Genomic DNA, 23,703 nt, shown 5'->3' with positions numbered 1-23,703 from the left:
GAAATAGTTTGCCCAAAATGTAGATTATTTTGTTTTCTTGTCAGATAGATTTGGAAACATTTAGAGCACTAGCTTGCCAATGGATCCTCTGCAGTGGGTGCCGTCAGAATCCCAAACAGAGTCCAAACAGCTGATAAAAACATCATAATAATCCAAAAGTAATAGAAAAGACTACAGTCTATAAACTGATGTCTTGTGAAGTGAAAAGCTGTTTGTAAGAAACAAATTCATAATTAAGACATTAACTTGCAACCTTCACTTTGCCTCTTTCTCCATATCTATTCCAATAAAGGAACAAACTCCATTTACATCTTGGCTGGCCTGAGGATCAGTACATTTTCATGAGTACATTTATTTATTTTATTTTTTTTGATACCATCAGTTAATGCCAGTAAAGATTCCTTTCATTTGACTTGACATTGTTCAAAAACAGTGTTCTGGGGTTGCTGTTCATCTGTACAACAGAGCTATGGACTCACGAATGGTGTTTGTCTTATTATGGATGTTGCTGTCATCCACCTCCACTGGAATCAAACTAGATGGAAATGGTTATGTTGATGTTGTCATTGCAATCAGTTCAAAAGTACCACAGGATAACAGACTTATTGATAAAATCAAGGTGAATATGTACTGTTTTGTCTATTTAACAAACTTCATGTACTTCAATGGTTTTAGAGGTTTTTACATTTTTAAAACGTTTTCTCATTTTATCTTTTCACTTCTTCTGACAGAAGATGGCAACTGAGGGGTCGTTGTACCTCTATCATGCACTGGATGAAAAGGTGTATTTCAAAGAAGCTACAATACTAGTCCCACCTCAGTGGAATGGTACAAACTTTACCAAAGCAAGAACAGAGTCCTTTGGAAAGGTACAGAGAATAATGCTATTGTATCTTGCCTGTCAACTGTTCACAAATAAGTGACTTCACTTGCATAGGATGCTTTCTCATACCAATTCTATGTAAAATGCAGGCCAAAATAAGGAGCTGAGGGTAGGTACATTAATTTCACCACAAGCTTCTTCCAGGTACAATAATTACAACACAAACCTCATCCAGAGTACATTCATTTCACTCCAGAATACCTCCTGAACGACACTTTTATTGAGCTTTATGGAGCAAGAGGTGAACATTGTTTATATTTCTTCAACACTAAACATTTATCATGAAAATAAGGAAAGGTCTATTAATTCAGTTTTTATTTTTGTTTTATAAGCAGTTTTTGCTTGTTTGTTTTTGCAGGAAGAATCTTTGTGCATGAATGGGCTCATCTGAGATGGGTGTGTTTGATGAATGCAATGGAGAAAAGCCATTTTACCACTCTAATGGCTATATTGAAGCTACAAGGTGATAACAAAAAGAAAGCATATAATTAAAAAGCATATGATCTCCTTGGAAATTATCTCAACAATTGGTTTCCTGCTTATCTTTAGGTGTAGCAAAACCATTAAAATGGAGTTTTATGAAGTTACTGCTGGAGGATCTCTTCAACAGTGCAGCATTGATCCACAAACTTTACTACCTACTGAAGGGTGTAAGATTTTTCTGAACAGAAGTGAAATCAGAAACAGCTCCATTATGTTCTTACCTGGTCTGGATGCTGTAAGTATTGATTGTACACACAGAATACAGAAGGAAAACATATTAAGACTTGAAATATTTTGAAAGCTTGAAACATATTTTACATAAAGATAATTATTTTACCAAGTTCAGAATTACATTTGAGGATGGTTCCCAAGCTTTTTTTTCCAAGGTAAATTAAAAAGTCTTTTTCATTTTCATAATTTATAATTTATGTATACAGTGCAACAGCAAATATTGTGAGGAAAAAAAAATAAATGATATATTTTTTAGAGCTTTTTTGTGTAAGCACCTAAATGTCAATCTGTAATAACAAACAGGACCACCTGGGGATGCAACAGACCCAAAATACAAAAAATAAAAACTTTCTGATGTGGTGATCTGAAGGCGACTTAACATCATCAGTGAACAGTTCCTTTGTCAGAGCAAGTGTTTGTGTCTGTGTTCGGAGTGTCTGATGCTCATATCTACATAAACACCACTGAGCATTGCAAACTCCTATAAAACACTCATCAGACATGCAACCATATACTGAAATGTGCTTGTACATAAAGCTATTAGTGCACCAAAAGCGCACATACACAGTTTTGTTTCACATTAATAATAATGTTACATTAATATTCATGCATGTCTAATCCATGTTCCTATAAGCAATTGTAATCACCTTTACCTGGATTACAGTTGGATCATCCACGTCAACTCAACCAGAAGTCCCCAGCTCAAATTTCTGATTTTGTAATTTTTTTTTTATTTTATTATTATTTTATTCTTTTTTTTTTTTTTTTTTTTTTTTTTTTTTGAAGAAAGATGAACATACAGTGGTGGACAAAATTGTTTAGAACACTTGTCATATTTATGAGGTTTCAGTTGTTTTTTGTTGCATTGGCCATTAAACCCCCATAAAACAAAAACCCATAAACTATTGCTGGAACTACAGTACCTGTGATGAAAGGAATTTGCTGGTACATTGAAAATGATGGACTGGCCGCCTCAAAGTCCAGATCTCAACCCCATTATGCAAATTTGGGGTGAGTTGGAAAATAAACTGGATAGAATCTATTCTACATTCAAAAGAAAGCCTTTGGCTTGAGTCGCAGATGGCATGGGATAACATTAGTGTTGAAGTTCTCAAGAAATATATTGACACAATAACAAACAGATGTGTTGCTGTAATTGCACTGTAAAAAAATGATTGTGATCTTAACAGTAAAAGACTGTAAAAATGCTACAGTAAAAACCTGTTAACTGGTTATCAGTAAGTTTCCATACTAGATACGGTGAATAACTGTAATTGCATTTAATGTAATTTACGGTAAAAATAACGTTAAAATTACAGTTTTTGGAAGTGAAAAAGAAAAAGTCCATTGTTGAATTTACAGTGAAAAACTGTAATTTGACACTCCCAGAATTCCCTGCATGACACTTCATATTTTATGTTTTTTTTTATAAAGAAAATCCTGTTTCAGGTGACTGCATTTTGTCAAGAAAATGAGCACAATTATGAAGCTCCAACATGCAAAATAAAAAATGTGGGAAAGCAACATGGACTGTAATAATTTGAGGATTCTGTGGATAAAGACGCACTTCATTCTCTGAAACCCACTGCAGTCCCCCCTCCACCCCCACCATCTTTTAAAGTTGTGCAGCGAAAGCAACGCATCGTTTGCCTCATCCTTGATGTCTCAGGAAGCATGGCAGTATGTGATAACAGACATTAACTTCATCTGAAAACAAAGATGCTACCATGACAACCTTTTCATGTTACCAATGCTTTGAAATCACAGTTTGATAACTAATTTTGAAACCATAAGAAACAAATGTATGTTGTTGTTGTTTTCACCCATTTTCAAGGGCTCAAGAATTCTTCAACAGCAACAGGCTGCCACACATTTCCTGTGGAATATCATTGAAGATCAAGCCAGGGTTGGAATTGTAGCCTTAAGTACTTTTGCTTCTACTCTGAGCCCCTTGACTACTATTGACAGTGACACCGCAAGAGAAAATCTTATCAAATTGTTGCCAAAAGTAGCAAGTGGATTGACAAAAATGTGCTTGGGCCTTAGTCAAGGCTTACAGGTGCCATATTAATTGTACTAGCACAGATTTTTATGTTTGTGATGTATGGAATATATAGTTTGTTCTATGTCAGTGATCCTTTTTTTCTCAAGATACTTCGAGAGGACAGTGGGGATGCATTTGGATATGAATCATTTTTCTGACAGATGGTCATGCAACAGACAACATTGCTGGTTGTGCTACACTCTGCAATACAAAGCGGTGCCATTATACACACACTAGCTTTTTAGTGACAGTGCATCTCATGCACAGACAGAAATGGCAATCAAAACTGGTAAGGGATATCAGCACGATTTATAACTGACTGTATCTGTCTCAGTGTAGTTTATTATTGAATGCAGTTTATTATTCAATGCAAAAATGTGCCATGTTGAAAACATCTAACCAGTTAATGGACGCATTTGCTTCACTTACATTATCAACTGGAGACTACATAAACAAACCAGTTCAGGTTTGTCAAGGTTCCCTTACCCACAATACATTTATTACTCTGAGAGTGTAATTAATCATAGTCATTTTGTATCATTCCTTTAGCTAGAGAGTGTTGGAGCAAGAACATCTGATTGGTTCAATGGGACAGTATCAGTGGATCAGACTGTTGGGAACAAAACCAGCTTTGTAATAATCTATGAAACAAGTTTTCCTAGTGTTTACATACAGTCACCAAGTGGCTCAGTCTATACTCAGACAAATATGAGTCATGATGTATCACAGAAAACAGTCACCTTAAATATTCCAGGAAACTACAGAGGTATGATAACCTTTATCAACCATTTATCTATATTTATACAGTAGCTCAAACCATTAACATGTAGGCCTAAATGTATTATCGTAACACAATAAAAAGCATCAAGAGTTTTAGATAAACATTCAAAAAACAATTTCAGACTAAGAAAGAGTTTATTACTGATGATTTAGCTGATACACTTACAGCAAACCCTTACTGATCTGGTTTTACTGTTGTGTTTGTAGCCTGGGGACTGGAAGTACAGTATCCAAACTACAATACTTCAGGCTTTGACTCTAACAGTAACTAGTCAAGCAGCACAAGCTGATGTTCCTCCTATCACTGTCAAAACCCACATGAACCAGCAGTTCAGTGATGGCACTAAACCCATGATAGTGTTTGCTGAGGTTAGTCAGAGTTACAGGCCTGTCATAAATGCTGATGTGTGGGCTACACTGGAGTCGGAAACTCCATACATACATTACGCCTGCTGGACAATGGAGCAGGTAAACCAACAATAAAATATCCATTAAAAAATGTAATAAAATAAAACAAATAAAATAAAGTGTAAGGTACTTTTCCCCAACTTTGGCAAATAAATCAGAAATTCATCTTTTACAGGAGCTGATGCTTTCAAAGATGATGGCGTCTATTCCAGATTTTTTACAAAGATGTTAAATGGGGAGAAGCAGCTTGAAAGTAAGAGTGAAGAACCAATATACACAAACAAGATATAAACGGTTATACATACATGGATGTGTGATTAACGGTAAACCCTGAGATCGCATCACATCACATCACATCAAATCTCTCTCTCTCTCTCTCTCTCTCTCTCTCTCTCTCTCTATATATATATATATATATATATATAAATATATATATATATATATATATATATTATTTTTTTTTCATTGTAAGAATCCACCCGCCAGCCCAAAAAGTGGAATCCAGCGGGCTGGTCGAAGGTTTAATGCATATTCTGTCTTTTACTTTATCTGCATCTGAATTTATCAGGATTTAATTTTAATTTTAGGTCTAGCTCCGTGTTCAATCTGACTCCAATTTCAAGTGATCATTAAATTTAGGAGATATTTCTAATTAAAGATATTTGAGTATTCTGGAAATCCCATACTTTCAATTATTTGTTCATTAGGGATCAGGTATCGCACAGGAATTGCACTCGGGCCGATAGTGAAGCCACGGACACAAACGCATCAGTTCTGACTTACTCAGAGGATGCAGAGTGGTTATAATACCTTTAAGTGAGCTGCAACCTTGCATGCTCATGACAAAAAGGGTATTTTTTACTATGACCACAAGAACTACACCGTGTTAAGCCAGTGACAGTCAGAAATCAGAAGCCCCTAATGGTGTTCCCCATGGGTTTTATCAATTGGTGCTTCGGTATGATCTGCCCTGAACTCAGATTTGCGGAAATACCACTACACATTTTTCTACTTGAAAAATTATTTCAGAAGAGATCAGAATAAATCAAATATAACAACTTATTATTAGTCAGGTATACTTGTATCATGCCAGTTACATAATGAAACAATTAGAAACCAATTAGAAAGGATAATGCAATTGTGAATCACATTGTAACCACGTTGCAACCTTGCTCTTGTACATGGTATACTGTAGCTATATCGAAAATAGTCCAGTGTTCCACGCAGGAGACAAATTAACATAGTCACACATGTAAAGGTTATCATAATTTAATACAAGACACACGGTCTAAAATGCATGGCATCAACAACCTTTTACCTAAGTATTTCAAAGAACACTTACAGCAAAGGAATCATGTGTTTTAAAGAATAAACTAACCCTATGCACATGTAGTAGCACAAACAACTACAGTGTGCTCTATGGGCACAATGTGTTTAACACATTACATTTTTAAATAAAAATTAAATGTATACTCGACTTCAGTATATCACTTCCCTTATATACTCAGACCAGACAACAAAGAAATCTTCAAATCAGTTGTAAAAAAAAAAAAAAAAACCTTTTGGTTGTTAGGTTCGCCCCCTCCTCAGCAGAACACAATTCTCCAAAAGTTTTCAGTCTTTCTCACAATACAAGTGACTACTGTAAAATTGAGACCATTTTACCAGTTGCACAGAGACCTTTAAAATTATACCAAACATGAAGGGGGGAAAACAACAGGTTCACAAGATACATGATATGTGGGATATGCATATTCTTAATGAACTTTGAGTGAAACCTTTTGGGGGAAAAGAGGGAGAGGCAGAGAGGGTAAGTGGAGAAGGTGGTCGTAAATGAGCGAGGAGAGAGATGTTGTTTGCTCTCTTTGAAGATTTCTTTTCCAGATAAGTTTTATTGTTTTAGTGCATAACTGTCTTGTGTGAGTTCTTGAGTTTTGTCTTCACAAAGAATTAATTTCATAAGGAAATAATTTCACTCCTCTCAAAATCATGAGAACTCTTGGATGATTTTAGCATTGTGATTAATATAACAATGTTAAATGTATTTGGTCTTGATGGAATAGATCTGCTACGCTGCTGCTTCTGAATTGCTGCTGCTGTTGGTTATTGCTGTAGTTGTTGATTATTTGCTGCTGCTGAAAAACAAGTACAGGAATTTGCTACTGCCAATGCATACGGCAATACGGTACCGTGAGTATTTAAAGGGGTCCTCTTATGCTTTTTTCACTTTTTTTAACTTCAGTTAGTCTGTAATGTTGCTGTTTGAGCATGCAAAGTTAAAAAGTTCAAAGTCCACTTCCAAAGAAGATATTTTTATTTAACAGAAATCTCTTTTCAAAAATACTGACAACAAATGACTCGTTTTGACTACAACGCATATTTTCCGGGATTTTTTGTTCTATCACAAATATCGACAAATGGGATGAGATCATGAGACCTTGGTTGAGCTGCACTAGAGAAGGCACGAATGTTATCACCATGTTGGGGACACGCTAGCTTTCCCCAAGGCAGACGAGCTGTGCATATCGGATTATTTCGGGGAACTTTTTGCCCCACATGCACAACAGGTCATTAGGACATTTGCAACAGTTTTGTTTTTTTACACATACAGATTGGTTCTATGCAGTCAATCCGTTTTGCATGTTCTTTAAACTGTTGTTTTCGCTTGCAAATCACTGTTCACAGGCTTTCAGTTCTTTTGACCGTCTTTTGGTGAAAAAAACATGCCAAAAGTGTAAGCGCGGAAAAATGGAAGTCAGAAGCATGCAGATCATATTTATTTTGCTTTAGCATGAAGCTGTAGTTTCACAATACATTATTTATACTTACAAGTAACAGTAAAATACTGCAAATCACGTGATTTACACCTTTACAAAGCTTCTCTTGCGCATGCAAATTTAATTTACGCTTACAGTCTTATGAACACTTTCAAAATATATTACCCTGCGTAATGTAAATCTTTATGGACGTCATTTTTACCTTCATAACTATGCTGTTTGTACCTGATCGGTTGACCAGATAGCTTAAACTAGTGACCCGAGTTAATGTGTTTTCTAATGAAGCCCAGATATATTAACAGTGCTTAGCAATTGAACCTGGTGCTGTACCCTTAGATTATTTAAAACTAATTGACCTAATAACTGTGTGTCTGAGCCAATAGCTCAAAACTTACCAGGTAGAAACAAGCACTATGTGTGACATTAACAAACAGGAATCACACTGCAGACGGATACAGGGTTGCCAGAGTTTCATAAGAAACCCCGCCCATTCGCTACTCAAAACTAGCCCAAAGCTAGCCCAAATGCCTTTCGAGGGGGTCCCTGCATAAAATTCTCATTTAAGGGGATAAATATCGTGTTATTGGAGTCACTTCAACCCATGGACATGCAAAACAACCCGTGGCAACAGTGTTAAAGTAGCCCAATTCCACGGGAAAACCGCGGACTTGGCAACACTGGGCTGATCGATGAAGTAACCCCCAGCAACCACCTGACTCAGCTTGGCAGCCTGGGCAAATAGTTTAAATTTGTCATTTTAAGAGTTGTATTTTTTTTTTTTTCATTAACGTTCATCAACGTTACTGCAATGCAAAGAGTTTTAAGACATTAACTTATTAAATATAAGCGAAAAAAAATATTTGGGGGAAGAAATAAATCACCTGTAGTTGGGGTTGCTCATATGCCCAGGACTAATTCTGCCTCAAAAAGCAGTGCTCATTTATTTTGATAATTTGAAATATTAAAAATTTGCATATAAAGAACAACAATGTTGGCATTATATAAACAACACATTCATTGCTAAATGCATGGCTTATTCCAAGATGGTCCTTGAGCAAGAAAAACTACAGTGATTTTTATTTAAATGTAGTTCAGACAGGAACCACTTTTGGGCAAGTTTACTTGAGTTTTATTGAACAACAATTTTCTATGGCGGTATGGTTCCTTATGGGGTGTTCTTACTCGCCAGAATAATTGACATACAAGAGCTTTAACATTAACCCCCAAACATAATGAGAAGTATTACTGCCTGAAGAAGAACCCCAAAAAACCAACCTGTTCGCGTCCTGCAAGAGGAAAAGACAGTGTATTGAGATAATGTAAAACATTACGGCTAGCGAAGGGGTATTATCCCTTCTAATGAGGCAGGAAATAGCGGGCCTCTCTATAATTAAGGTAGCTGGTAATAGCCGCCCGAGGGTAAATTTTTTTCAGGGGGAGAACCGCAAAAGGAGCAGCATGTCCCTGAGCTTGGTATGAGCTGGTGGAGACTAGGCGTTCCTTGTTTCCTTCCTGCAAAGGAGAAAGGATAATGTTATAGAGATGTCCTTAAGCCGCCTATGGTTAGGAGAGGGGTGTTCTCCCCTCTTAAAAGCAAGCGAGAGAATAGCAAGTTGGACCAGCTGGAGAGAACAGCAGGTCCCTTTCTTCTGAGGGGGAGTTCGTCCCTCGCTTGAGAGATAACAGACGGCCCCCTCAGGTATCGCGGCAAGGGGTTGATCTCCTGCAAGAGAAAATTTTCCTTTAAAATTTTTTTTTTTTTTTTTTTTAATTAGAGTTGCTCAAGGCTTTTTTGCTGATATAACGTCCTGTTGCTGTATGCCTAATGTAAACGTTGATACGCTGAAGAAGACCACCGACCCATGGCTTTGGAGCATGGGTCTATGGAGACTATAGAAGCTGCGGGGTGGCCGCGCCTATGCGAAAAGAGTGGCTGGTGTAAAGCGGGGGGTCCATGCCACAAAGGTAGGCATGTGGTCTCGGAGACGTGAGGCAAACCAAGGCTGGACATGGCTTCTCCTTTGTCGGTAATGAAGAGGAGGATCGTAGGATAGGATTTACTGCGTGAGCTTAAACAGCCGGTTCATGGCTAAGAGGGGGCAATATCCATCGTTTGTACTAGAAAATACTAGTGGTACTCCCGTTACTATCTCTGTCTGTTTTTGAATGTTTCAGATAAAGGGAAAAATGATTAGTGTGGAATGTTATATCATCGATTGTGAGACCGTGAGAGGGGTCGAAATTTTTGTGGAGTTGATCGTGAATCTCCTCCTCTGAGAAATCCATAGAAGGCAGTGAGGAACGCTGCTTCAAAAAGCAGGTTTAAGTCTTATTTGGGTGGAGGGAACACCACCTGATCTTATTTTTGTCTACCATCGTGTGCACCTGCGCGCCGAGAGAGCGGTAGTCATTTGTTGAGGATTTGCGGGGCTTTCCTTTTTTAATCCATTGAGGAGAAGGCATATGGAAGGATTTGTACAGGCTTAGAGAGGCAGGGATCCTAAACAGGCTAATGTGAAATTGGATGCCTGATATCAATCTCTTGATGGTGGAAGGCTTAAGTTTCCGGATTCGAAGCATGCGTAATGAAAAGCACAGATAATTGTATGTTAACTGGAAAGAATAGGCACCGAGATCGCTTTGCAGAAAGGAATCTGAAAAGGACGACCACGCCGAGTCGTATTTTTTAAGTGTCGTTTTTGCTAGCCCTGCTATCATGTAGAGTGACGGCCAACGAATTAAGGTATTTTTTTCAATAATGTATTTCATTCTAGGATGTTTGACTGAAGTTCAGGGCAGGGCCCAGCCGTGAAGGAGCAGCTGCCGGACCACCAGCGTCTGAATTCCTGGAAATTAAAAACCGAGACAAAGAGTCAGCTATCTTAATTATCCAGCCACAGTATATGAGCAGCTGTAATAGTAAAATTGTTCTGATTGAGATCCAGGTTAAACGCCTAATAAAGCGGTTAATGAAAGGGCAACGGATGAGCGACCCTTGTTAATGATGTTGACTGCCAGCTTCGTTATCGCAAAACACACGACGGGATGTTTTTTCTAGACCATTGATCTACCCATAATAAGCAAGGGATCACTATACAGGTCTAGAAATCTGGAAATGAAGGAATGACCGGGGGAATTAATCTCATGGCAAAATTGAGATGGCCTCCCAACAAGGAAAGAAGATCCCTTTTGGTTATGGTAGGTTGAACAGGAATAGTTTCTAATGAACCCTCTAACCTTTCTAGTTTGTTCTAGCGGAAGAGACGCGCTGCATTTTCACTGATCTAGCGTGATGCCAGGTAAATCGAGTACACGAAAAGGGGCCTTTGTTTTTCCTCTACGAGAGGAATGCCGAATTTGTTTGAATGCTTTGACCAGGGAATTGATGCTGCGCGATAGGTTGGCATCTGGACAAGTCTATAAGCAGGAAGTCATCCAAGCAGGTGAAAAACGATGTATGGTAATTTGAAATATTTAGTAGGATCCAGCAAAGTGCTTCCGTAGTGTATCAATATCTTTGGACTGTTTCTACAGCCGAAGGTGAGTCTGACTGAAAAATAATTTTTTTTCTCGCCACCTGACCCCGAAAAGGTGCCACTGAGAGGATGTAGGGCATTATTTAAAGGCGTCGGTGATATCTGCTTGCTGAGCCACGCTCCTCTGCCGGCTAATTTAATGAGTTTAATTGCGTTGTCCAATGTAGAATAAGCCAGGGAAAAGGTTCAGAGGGAATTAAACTGTTAATGCTAGGAACCCCTAATGGGAGTGGGGAGCGGATAAATCAATAATTAAGCGTTTTTTTCCCCCGAATATTTCATGACTGCGACTCCTAAAGGGTTAATGTGAAACCATTTGAAAGGAGGTTGATCAAAAGGTCCGATCATGTACCCCTTCTCTAATTCTTTATCCATAAGATCTTGTCTACGGCCTGGGGATCTTTGATAGCTGACTGGAGATTTTTTTCTACAGGTAAATGAGAAGGTTGGCATATTGGAAAGACCGGCTAGAAACCCGTGCATGAGCCCAAAATGAGGTAAGACACGAAAGCAGATTTGGGATGCCTCCCAGAGCTTTGGATAGCTCTTAGTGTTCAACTGGAGTGTTTATTTCTGTTGTTAAAAAATTTGTGCGTCGTGGACAAGAAAACCTTGGGTGACTGTTCCCGCAGTAGCTGCAAGCATGAAAAAATGTACAATTATAACGCGTACAAACATTCTCGTTGAAATTGAAACAAACAGGGGTTTGTCTTGCAGGCTTCACCTGTCCTGTCGCCGGAGCGCTAGTGTCGTAGGATGACGCGGTCTTGGGGACAGAGAGAAGCTGAGTGGGAAATGAACTACAGATGAGAGCATGACAATGCTCGATGGCCTGTAAAGTGTCTGCTAATGAGTGCTAGATCGACCACGGACCAGTCAAGTTTCTGATTGAAACGGTGTAGTATGTACATTGCTGCTTTGGATGAGAAAAGATTTGTGATATAATAGAATTAGGGTGCCTACATTCCTCCCTCCTGTCTGGATACTTTTTCACAGATAATGTCTCTGAACACTCCGAAAGGCAACATTAAATTCTTGCCATGGTTAAACTTTTGGTAAGTCTTGGTATCATTTTTTTAAGAATGACAGATATGTCTCCCCAATCCACGATCCTTCTCTCGTTAGTTTCTGCAAATAGCAATATTTTAACCAAGTTAATGTCGTTAACTGACAGGATTTGAGCGCGCAGATGAGGAGAGACAGCAGCTGCTGGAGGGAAAAAGGGCAGTCCAGTGGAAGCGGCAGGTAGTGCTGATCCGAGAGATCTACTAGGAAGCGCTAAGTCGGGGGTAATAGCGCGGTTAGAGCTGGTGAGAATGGAAGTCTGTCCGTCGACCCCCGCCTGAGGTGCAGGAGAAGAGCGCTGTGATTCCAGCGCCTGGATCCTGTTGTCCATGGCGGAAAGGGTTCCTTGAATGAGAGAGCAGCGCTGAGAGAATCTTGCTTCTCCTTGTACTGGAGCTTAAAGAGGCACTTGCTGTTTTTGCTTTCTTTGGAGTTGGGTCTGCGTGATCGGTGGAGATATTTTTCCTTTTCTCCATGGCTTTACGGCCGGTAGATCGGGGGAAGAGAAGATGCTACGTTGGTGATGGGGGCTGCGGGTCTTGATTGACTTCATGTAATAGAGTCAAGAGCTGATCGTGATCCAGATTCGGAGGGCACTTGCACGTTCAGAGTGTATTACGGTGGGACAAAATCCTTTCTATGGGCCATTCGGTGATGGAAAAAGGATTCCTCGCTGCAATCCTAGAGCTGCGTCTTACTAGCAGGGTTGGATCGATGTCTTCCATGCCATGATCCGGGATTTCATCCGGAGATTCTTCGGAAAGGATTTGTACCAAAAAGTCCGAAGTATCCATGACCAGAAAGCAGCAAGTAAGAAGTGAAAAGAATGACATAAGCTTAACTCTCATGCTCTTTAAGCTTGTATCGCAATGTTGCGAGCCGTTTTTGAGCATACTTACCGAGCCGTAGTGCCACGTATATATATGTCCTGTATCTAATAGGAGAGAGGTGGTGATTGGAGTGATTTGACAGCTGACCGCATCAGCTGTTCACAGCTTTGCCTCCATGGCTGACTGAACTAACGCTGCGCTCGATTTGTCTTCTTTTATATTAATTGTGTCCAAAATAAAATTTGCAACATAGAAATGCTGTGCAAGCTGCTGCTGAGAAAAATTTTGATGACTGAATCCCTATGCAAGCTGCTGCTACTGCAAGAGAAACTGAAACTGCTGAGGCATATAAGTAGCTAGGTTACGTTAAACATGAGTGGCACAATATGACACGAGACACAACGAGAGTGGCCACAACATGACAAAATCAATAGATGTATGCAGCGCGATACGGCCAATGCACAAAACTTCTGCTGCTGCTGCTATGATAATATTCACTAAATTTCAATACTGAGTTAAAGTACATGCTGTTGCTGTTAATGATATTCACAATGTGTAGTAGGAATTTACTGTTCACTACCATCCAAGCATTATATTATCACTGAAATTTCATGCAATTAAATGTACTTACTGCTGCCGGTGCTATATTAGCAACAATGATTGCATTGCCATGCAGACTGCTGCAAATATTTCTAACATTGCACTGAATTTGCTATGCGAGCTGTGGCTATTAAAATTCACCTAAACTTTTGATCTAAATAGCTATGCATACTGCTGCTACAGTTGCATGAAAGTAGCTACTTACAATTGCTATAAGCCTCTTTATTAAATAGCAAACACAATCAAATTATGTCTATTCAGTTTAAGAGTTCAATAAATTACTGTGAGCCCTGTTAAATAGGGAAAATAAATAATAAAATGCCAATTTCACTTTTAAAGAGTTACTTAGGCTCCATCATTTTCACCATAGCATAGACTGTAAAAAAAACAGGTTATCACTTAAATTTCATGCAAATAAGTACCTACTTTCTGTTGCCGTTTGCTATGTTAGTAACAGTAATAAGAGTGGATGCCATGCAGACTGCTGCAAATATTGTAACATTGCGTCTGAATTTTGCTATGCAGCTGCTGCTATTTTAAAATTCACTAAACTAGCGATCTGAATAGCATGCATACTGCTGCCACATCTGCACAAAAGTACTTAGAATTGCTTTAAGTGTCTTTATTAACAAACAAACGCAATCAAACTAATGTCTATTTCGCTTTGAAGAGTTCACAAAATCTAATGTAAACCCTCTGTAAATAAACAAAGAAATAAAATGCCTATTTCACTTTTTTAAGAGTTACTTACCTCATGCATTATCACTAAAATTTCAAAAGCAACTTAAGTACTCTCTGCTGCCGCTGCTATATTGGCAACAACAATTTGACTTCCGGCTACTAAATAATCTTTTCTAACATTGCATGTGAATTTGCTATGCATGCTGCTGTTGTTAAATTCTCTACATGCAATCTGAATGTGCTTACTGCTGCTACAGGTGCACAAAGGTACTAGAATTGCTGTAAGCCCCTTTTAAATAAACAAAAATGCAATTGATGCCCTATCCGCTTGAACTTTCATATACCATCCATTTTTATTCACTGTAACTCAGCAAAACTATGGTCTACCTACTGCTGCCACAACTAAAAGCATAATTTGTTTGCTATGCATACTGCTATTAATAATTTGCTAATATCGCAATCTGAAAATCTATGGATACTGCTGTTTATTTCCATTCAATTCAATTCAATTCAAGTTTATTTGTATAGCGCTTTTACGATACAAATCATTGCAAAGGCAACTTTACAGAAAATTACGTTTCTACAATATTTAGTAGTAGCTTATCAGTGGTTGACTGTCAGGTTATGTGTATACGGCAGAAATGTTCAGAAAAATCAATAAAAGACGTAAACAAACAGACGATTAACAACTATTAACAGCAATTATGCAATCAAACTTACAGCAAAATGTGGTAGGGTCTGTATGTTGTCTCTGGGTTAGCATCATCTGAGGTCCTCTGAGGGGTTGGCATTGCATATCTTCTCAGGTGTTCTGGATCCAGACTGGAGCTTGTGTAAATCCTATAAAACACAAGATGTAAATCCCGTGGCAAAACAGAGAAACAAATAGAGACATAATTAGCGTAGCTGCTGTTCCAGCCAAGTAAAATGAATTAGTTTAACCCAAGCTAAAAGAATAATAATGTGCATTTGATCAGATATAAACTGCAGTCCAAAATTATAAGATGCATTATTTGAATGCTTGGCCAAAAAGGTGTGTTTTAATCTAGATTTAAACAGAGGAAGTGTGTCTGAACCCCGAACATTATCAGGAAGGCTATTCCAGAGTTTGGGAGCCAAATGTGAACAAAGCTCTACCTCCTTTAGTGGCCTTTGCTATCCTAGGTACTATCAAAAGTCCAGCGTTTTGTGACCTTGGGGAGCGTGATGGATTGTAGCGTGGTAGAAGACTAGTTAGGTATGCAGGAGCTAAGCCATTAAGGGCCCATTATAAGTAAGTAATAATATTTGTAACTGATACGGAAATTAATAGGGTGGCCCAGTGCAGAGACTGTAGTATTGGGGTAATATTATCATATTTTCTTGACCTGGTAAGGGACTCTAGCCACTGCATTTTGGACTACCTGTAGCTTGTTTATTGATCGATGCAGGGCAACCAGAGAAGTGCATTACAATAGTCCAGTCTAGAGGTCATGAATGCATGAACTAGCTTTTCTGCATCAGGAACAGGTAACATGTTTCGTAGCTTGGCAATGTTTCTAAGATGGAAGAATGCTGTTTTTTGTAACATGGGCAAATATGATTTTCAAAAGACAAGTTACTGTCTACTATAACACCCAGATTTTTACAGTACAGGAAGTAACAGTACATCCGTCTAATTGCAAAACTGTAATCTACGAGATTCTGTGTAATGTTTTCTGGGTCCAATAAGTAATTCTCTGTCTTATCTGAATCTTAATATGAGAAAAATTATTGGTCATCCAATCTTTACATTTTTTAACACATTCTGTTAGCTTAGATAGTTTTGAAGTTTCACCTGGTCTTGTTGAGATATATAGTTGAGTATATCATCAGCATAACAGTGGAAACTAATCCGTAATATTTCTAATGATATTACCAAGGGGCAACATGTATATTGAAAATAGCAGAGGACCTAGGACAGATCCTTGTGGCACTCCATATTTGACTGGTGATAAATGAGATGACTCCCCATTTAGATAAACAAAGTGGTAGCGATCGGACAGGTAGGATCTAAACCATCTTAAAGCCTGCCCTTGGATACCTGTATAGTTTTGTAATCTATCTATGAGTGATGTCGTGATCTATGGTTGTCGAACGCAGCACTAAGATCAAGTTAAAATTAGCAATGAGATGCAGCCTTGGTCTGATGCAAGAAGCAAGTCATTTGTAATTTTAACAAGTGCAGTTTCTGTGCTATGATGGGGCCTGAAACCCGACTGAAATTCTTCATAGAGATCATTTTTTTGCAGCGGTAGGAGCACAATTGAGCAGACACAACTTTTTCTCAAAAATTTTAGACATAAAGGGAAGATTTGAAATGGGTCTGTAATTTGCCAGTTCACTAGGATCTAGTTGTGGTTTTTTAATAAGAGGCTTAATAACCGCCAGCTTGAATGGTTTTGGGACGTGACCAAAAGATAACGACGAGTTAATAATATTGAGAAGCGGATTTTCTGCTACAGGGTAACAACTCTTTCAGTAATTTAGTGGGTACAGGATCTAATAAACATGTTGTTGGTTTAGATGCAGTGATAAGTTATTTAGCTCTTCCTGTCCTATAGTTGTAAAGCACTGCAGTTTATCTTGGGTGCGATGGATAAGACTAAAGTATTCGACGCTGTAGAATCTACATTTGTTTTTGTATTCTGATGTTATCTATTTTATCAGTGAAGAAATTCATAAAGTCCTTACTATTTAACTGTGAGGGAATATTTAGATCGGGTGTGGCGTCTGGTTATTTGTTAATCTAGCCACTGTGCTAAAACATAAGAATCTTGGATTGTTTTGGTTGTTTTCTATGAGTTTGTGGATATGCTCGGCCCTGGCAGTTTTTTAGAGCCTGTCTATAGCTGGAGCATACTGTTTTTCCACGCAATTCTAAAAACTTCCAAGTTAGTTTTTTCTCCATTTGCGCTCAAGACTACGAGTTTCTTTCTTGAGAGCGTGGGTATTACTGTTGTACCATGGCACAGTACGTTTTTCTCTAACCTGTTTCAATTTGATGGGGGCAACAGCTTCTAATGTATTAGAGAAGATGGTGCCCATGTTGCCAGTCATTTTGTCTAGTTCATTTATGGGTACACAGAGCAGTTGAGATAAATCAGGCAGGTTATTTGCGAATCTGTCTTTGGTGGGTGGAACAATAGTTCTGCCCGGACGATAACGTGAAGCTATATAGGTATTGTCATCAATACGCAAAATGCACGATACAGGGAATGGTCAGTAACATCATCACTTTGAGGTACGATATATATATCAGTAAGATCGATTCCATGCGATATAATTAAATCTAGCGTATGATTAAAACGATGAGTGGGCCCGGTGACATTTTGCTTTACTCCAAAACAGTTTAATAAGTTAGTAAACGCAAGTCCTAATGCATATTATCCGTATTATCAATATGAATGTTTAAAATCTCCGGTAACCAACAGGTCTGAGAGGAAGGAAATCTCCAAATTCTTTTAGGAATTCTGTATATGGCCCTGGTGGTCTATACACAGTAGCCAGAGAACGAGATACAATAGATTTCTTTTGGATATCTGACAGTGTAACATTTAAGCATAAGTATTTCAAATGATTTAAACCTGTATCCTGTTTTCTGGGTAACATTGAGAATATCACTATATATTGTTGCAACACTTCCCCACACGACCAGTCTGACGGGGGCGCATGTTTATAACTCCATGAAAGTACTAGAAATGCTGTATAGCCTATCCATGCGTTATCACTAAAATTACATGCAACTAAAGTACTTTCTGCTGCCTCTGCTATATTAGCAATAAACAACTGGTTAAATTGCAGACTGCTGCTAATAATATTTCTAACATTGCATCTGAATTAGCTATGACATTCTGCTGCTATTAAATTCTCTTAAAATTGCGATCTAAATAGTTGTATACACTGTAAAATATTTCAAGCCATTTCAACTAATTATTATTTAGTAACAAGTTCCACAGAAATTTACGTTCAGTCAATTTCTGTCTTCAAATTGTTGCCTGAATTGTTATATTTTTTAGTTGGCTCAACCTTTACCGAAATAGTTTTATAGTCCATTCAACTAAAATTATTGAACTGGTCAAACATTCAGAAAACTATAGCAAATTGTGTCAATTACAATTTAACGATTTACTCCATGTGTTGTCATATGTTACCTCAACTAAGATTTATTATTTGGGCATCATAAGAAATTGCTGGTGGAACTAATTATTATATTTATATTGAGTTTAAGAAAATTATTACCTGTGTGTCTATCAATCACTAAAACACACACATTATAAAACATACATAATAGCCTTTATTTAATAACAAACTGCATTTATAACATTTGTTCATACAGACTAAACATGCAGGCTTAAAGGGATAGTTAATTGACTCCCCCTTAAGCCACCCAAGCGTAGATAACTTTTTTCTTCAATTGAACAGTAAAGGAAAATGTTTAGGTGAAAACATTGTCTTTGAAAACATTGCAATTCGATAAACTGCACGTCTCTGGCTGCCGGCTTTTGAGAGTCAAAACAAACATATATACAAACAAGACCAAATTACCAAAGGCTCCTGAGGACACATTGAAGCCTTGTGAAGCTAAACAATAAAAAACCAGCAGCCACAGACGTGCAATGTATGACAGGGGGCCAGGGATCACCGTTTCAGATAAAAATCTTCTTTACTGTTCAACTGAAGAAAAAAAGGAACTGACATCTGGGATGGCCTGAGGGTCAATAAAATAACAGCAAATTTCCATTTTTGGTTGAACCTATCCCATTAAAGGGTGCTTGGTCATGTTGGGGGCAAACGGAGGGGGGGAGGCTGGAACCATTAAAGTGCTCCTTGTCAACATACAATTGCAATACACTGAAATTTTTAGTTTTAAACATTTGTTTAATGAACTTAAAAAAAAAAAAAGACTTATAAAGTTAAACAAAAAGTTTGCAACCAAACATTTACAAATATTACTACTGTTCACAATTACATCTTGAAAATGAAGCAGAAGTCAGAAAAAAATTAATGAACCAGGTGTTACAGTTCAACTCAACTGAGTCAAGTAAAGTCCAGTCACTGTATTTACATTGTGTCAAAGTAGCTTTACAGTATTAAACAGAAAAATCATGTGTCAGAGGAACGAAAGCTCCATCGTTCTTCTCTGGCCAGATGAATCCAGCAGTTTAATTGCAGGCTGCAACACAGGTCAGATTGTGCAAAGGACTGGTCTGGTTCCTGTGGTCTTGTCCCGATGGTTGTCTAGGTGACAAGGTCTTCAGAGGGGATCTTTCTCTGGCGCTCATCTAGTTGTCTTGGTCTCCACTGACATTCAGGGCTGTCTAGGGTGTCTCTAGGTGATGATCCACCATCTGATCTGGATACAGACTGGATCTGGTGGCTACGGTGACTTTGGAATAAGAATGAGATCGTCTAATATTAGCGTAGATGCCACTGAGAACAATAAAGCACATTTTAACTGTAGTAAACAATCTCTTCATATCTTTTACGTCATGGAAACACAAAAATATCATACAACACACCAAAATTAAACCTAAAATTCGTTATAGTGAAAGTGAAAGTCGTGACATTTGCCAAGTATGGTAGCCCATACTCGGAATTGGTGCTCTGCAATTAACCCATCCAAGTGCACACACACAGCAGTGAGAGGTTAACACAATGTGAACACACACCCGGAGCAGTGGGCAGCTATATCCAGCGCCCGGGGAGCAACTGGGGGTTCAGTGCCTTGCTCAAAGGCACTTCAGCCATGGGTTGTTCATTCACTCCCCAACCACTTACAACTCCTGCCAGCACCGAGACTCAAACCTGCGACCTTCAGGTTACAAGTCCAATTCTCTAACCATTAGGCCACAGCTGCCCCCTGTAGTATATATAGTAACACAGCTTTTGACAATAAGTGTTTTATGGATTAATAGAGAAGAAAGACCTGGTTCCCTTCACTTAAACAGCTATTTCCCCTTAGACATATTCACACAACGCTTATTCAATGTTTTTATATATGTTGTACGTTTGTGTATAAATACATACATTTTAAATAATACTACAACACCTTTAATATAAAATAAAAGAAAAAATAAATTCATAATAACAAAAAAATAACCACCAACAACACGACTCAACTAAACATACATACAACAAACATAGGCTTAATATTCATTTTTCTTATAAAACTTACAAAACACTTCTAAATATCCACTCAAAAACATCAGATATGCTGTATGTTTTTGTCATAAATTTAGTCTAAAAAATAACATTTATTTAGTGGCACTTACCTGACTCGTGAACTTGACAAGATGGCGCTGTTTCTCCCGCGAAGTCACTCAGGCTCGTGTACGTGCAGAATGATCTCAGTGTTGGCTGGATTAGTTTGTATTAGTTTAATCAACATTAGCATAGCTAATTGTTTACTGGATTTGAAAATAACCATTCATTCAATGTTTTTCAAATATAATTGTGTAGACTTAATATAATATGTCCTCTCAACTAAGCCCAAGCAATAAAATTAGCTCAACTTAAATATTTTTGCCCTTCCAACATTTTGTAAATTGGATTTTTTAGTGTACTGCTGCTACAGCTGCATGAAACTACTTAGAATAACTATAAGCGTTTTTATTAAACAAGGAAACACAAACAAATTATGCCTATTTCGCTTTGAAGAGTTCACAAAATAATAAGCAAAGATACAAAAGATAAAGAAACAAAAATAAATGAATAAGCCTATTTTAATTTTAAAGAGTCACTTACCCCATGTGTTATCACTGAAATTTCATGCAACCAGATAATTTCTGCTGCCGCTGCTATAAACAACAGTAATAATTTAACTTGATTTGCTTTGTGTACTGCTATTAACAATTCACTAATAATGATCTGAATTCTATAATACTGCTGCTACACTCCATGAAAGTACTATAATTTTTGTAAGCCCAACTGAATACACAAATAGTAAATTCCAGTATAAGAGTGTCCTACTATTGGCTACATTGTACATAGGCTACTGGTTGGAAATGATTTATTATTAGTAGTTATTTTATATTTTAAGTTAATTCATGATTAATTACCTTTAAAACATCACTAAACATGACATTTATAATAAACTCTTTACTATCGCTGAACCAAGGTAATGAGTGAAAAAGAGATGTGGCCCCTTTAAGAGTGACCACTCCCTTTTCTGAAGTGCATTGCAATGTGGCACGAGTACACATAACATTTACATTTAGTCATTTAGCAGACGCTTTTATCCAAAGCGACTTACAAATGAGGACAATGGAAGCAATCAAAGTTACGTTACGACGAGGTGTTCCCCATAGCGACCCCTAGAGGACGCAGTGTCTCGTTCCCTACTCAGGGAACCATGGTTACATTCGTAACCTGAGACGTTATTCAATCATTAAAAAACACTATTGGTGTAACCCGCAGAAAGAATCAATGAATTAATACACACACTGGAACTAACTGTTGTATAAATGGCAATATACTGTAATTATCTATAAAGCTGTGTGGAAACAACATAATAATAATAAGTGCAGGTGGTTTCTCTAATTTCAATTTTAGTGCAGCTGAACCATCCAAAGCCTCCCGTTTTTGAAGAACCACTTGATGTTGGAAACTTTACCAGAACAGACATCGGAGAGAGTTTTGAGGTGAAACTTTCTGGCACAGCTCCACCAAATTTCCCTCCTAACAGAATCACAGATCTGAGTGCTGTGATCCAGGAGGACACTGTGCTTCTCAACTGGACAGCTCCTGGTGAGGACCTCGACCAAGGGACAGGTAAATCATACAATTATTATAACAGCCTTTAAAAGGTTTTTCATTTGTTTAACATCTTTGCTGACAAAATAAACGTTGTTTTAAAGTTACATCATGAAATAATGTTTCTTGAATTGTCTTGCACTGCATTTTTTTTTTTTGTTTTGTTTTGTATTTTTCTTTTTTATCCTTTAGCTAAATCCTATGAGATCAGGTGGAGCTTTGACCTTAAAATGCTTCGATTCAACTTCAGCAACGGTTATTCAGTCAACACAACTGCTGTCTCACCTCAGAAGGCTGGATCTGTTGAACAACATTCATTCAATCTCAATATCACAATCCAAAATGGCACCACACTCTTCTTTGCAGTTCAGTCGGAGGACAAACAAAATGCGAAATCTGAAACCTCCAACATTGCTCAAGCTTCAAAGATCCTCTCTGGTCCAAAACCTTCAGGAATATCAAACCCAGATATGAACTTGACAGGTCTTGTCATTTCTCTGTGTGTGGTAACTATGCTTATATGCTTTATTGTCGTATTTGCAGTGAAACACAGAAAACTCTCTGCTCAAAGTGATATGGCATTAATAGTCACAAACGAATGTCAAAACAATCTGTATGCCTAATTTGACATAAGGTGTTTACATAAGTATGTACATCCAGCAGCGTTAAAACATCAATCAATTCAAACAAACAATCAATTCCATCAAAAAAACAATCAATTCCATCAAACAGAATTTCTCTTTTTTTTATATATATATATATATATATATTTTTTTTTTTTATTTTTTATTTTTTTGCAGCATGTGTAATCTTGCACAGATTATTAAGAAGGATTTCTGTTTTTGTCTATCACGTAGGATTCTGTGGACTAAATATAGTTTCATAATTATTCGGTTTGGTGTACAATTGTCCACTGTAATACAAAACAAATCCTGAACTGTCTGTGCCTCAATGATTGATTCTGCTTTCAAGCACCCCTGGTGGAAGACGACCAGATTCTTATTAGAAAGCAGTAACCTTTTCTGTCTCATGCAATTTCTGTTCCTGCGTGTGGTTGAATAACATTACACTGTGACCATGTTACCTGTAATATGTAGTGTTGATCCTCATAGTTCCATTTTCTTTCTTTTCTTTTTCCAAATAAATAAATGACCATTTTATTATAAATATCACTTTCAAAACACTCCTAAAATGCATTGTAGTAAGCCATTGCTGTCAAGCCAGTAACAGTTTGAAAATCAAGCCAGCCGTGATATATAAATAACTTGTATATAAATAAGATACTATTACAAGATTTCATGTTGTAAGATTTTTGTTGAACTTCTACTTTGTTATCCTTTTTATGTATTGGTGCTTTTGGCAGTTGTGTGTTTCTTTGAACAATGGTTTTCTTTATTTTCTTTAACGATCACCTTTCAAGTTATTGTTTTATGTAGATGTGTTTACAGCAAGACTATGAAAAAAAACAGACAAAATACTTTCTCAAAATGCCTTATTTGCATTTTGTTTTACTGTACTGGAATGAAAGTTAGTCGTAAAAGCATTGTTATATAATGAGATTTAATGTCTGCTCTGATAGTGAATCCCAATAACAAAATAAGTTCACAATTAA

At 37.5% G+C, this 23,703-nt stretch overlaps 1 pseudogene; it reads left to right on the top strand.

Annotated features, from left to right (window-relative positions):
* Window positions 1-440: 440 nt before the first annotated feature.
* On the top strand, window positions 441-22,714 carry LOC109046013 (annotated as a pseudogene).
* Window positions 22,715-23,703: the final 989 nt, after the last annotated feature.

Source organism: Cyprinus carpio, chromosome B23 (genome assembly GCF_018340385.1).
Source record: "Cyprinus carpio isolate SPL01 chromosome B23, ASM1834038v1, whole genome shotgun sequence".
NCBI lineage: Eukaryota > Metazoa > Chordata > Actinopteri > Cypriniformes > Cyprinidae > Cyprinus > Cyprinus carpio.
This window is presented reverse-complemented; position numbering and strand designations above follow the sequence as displayed.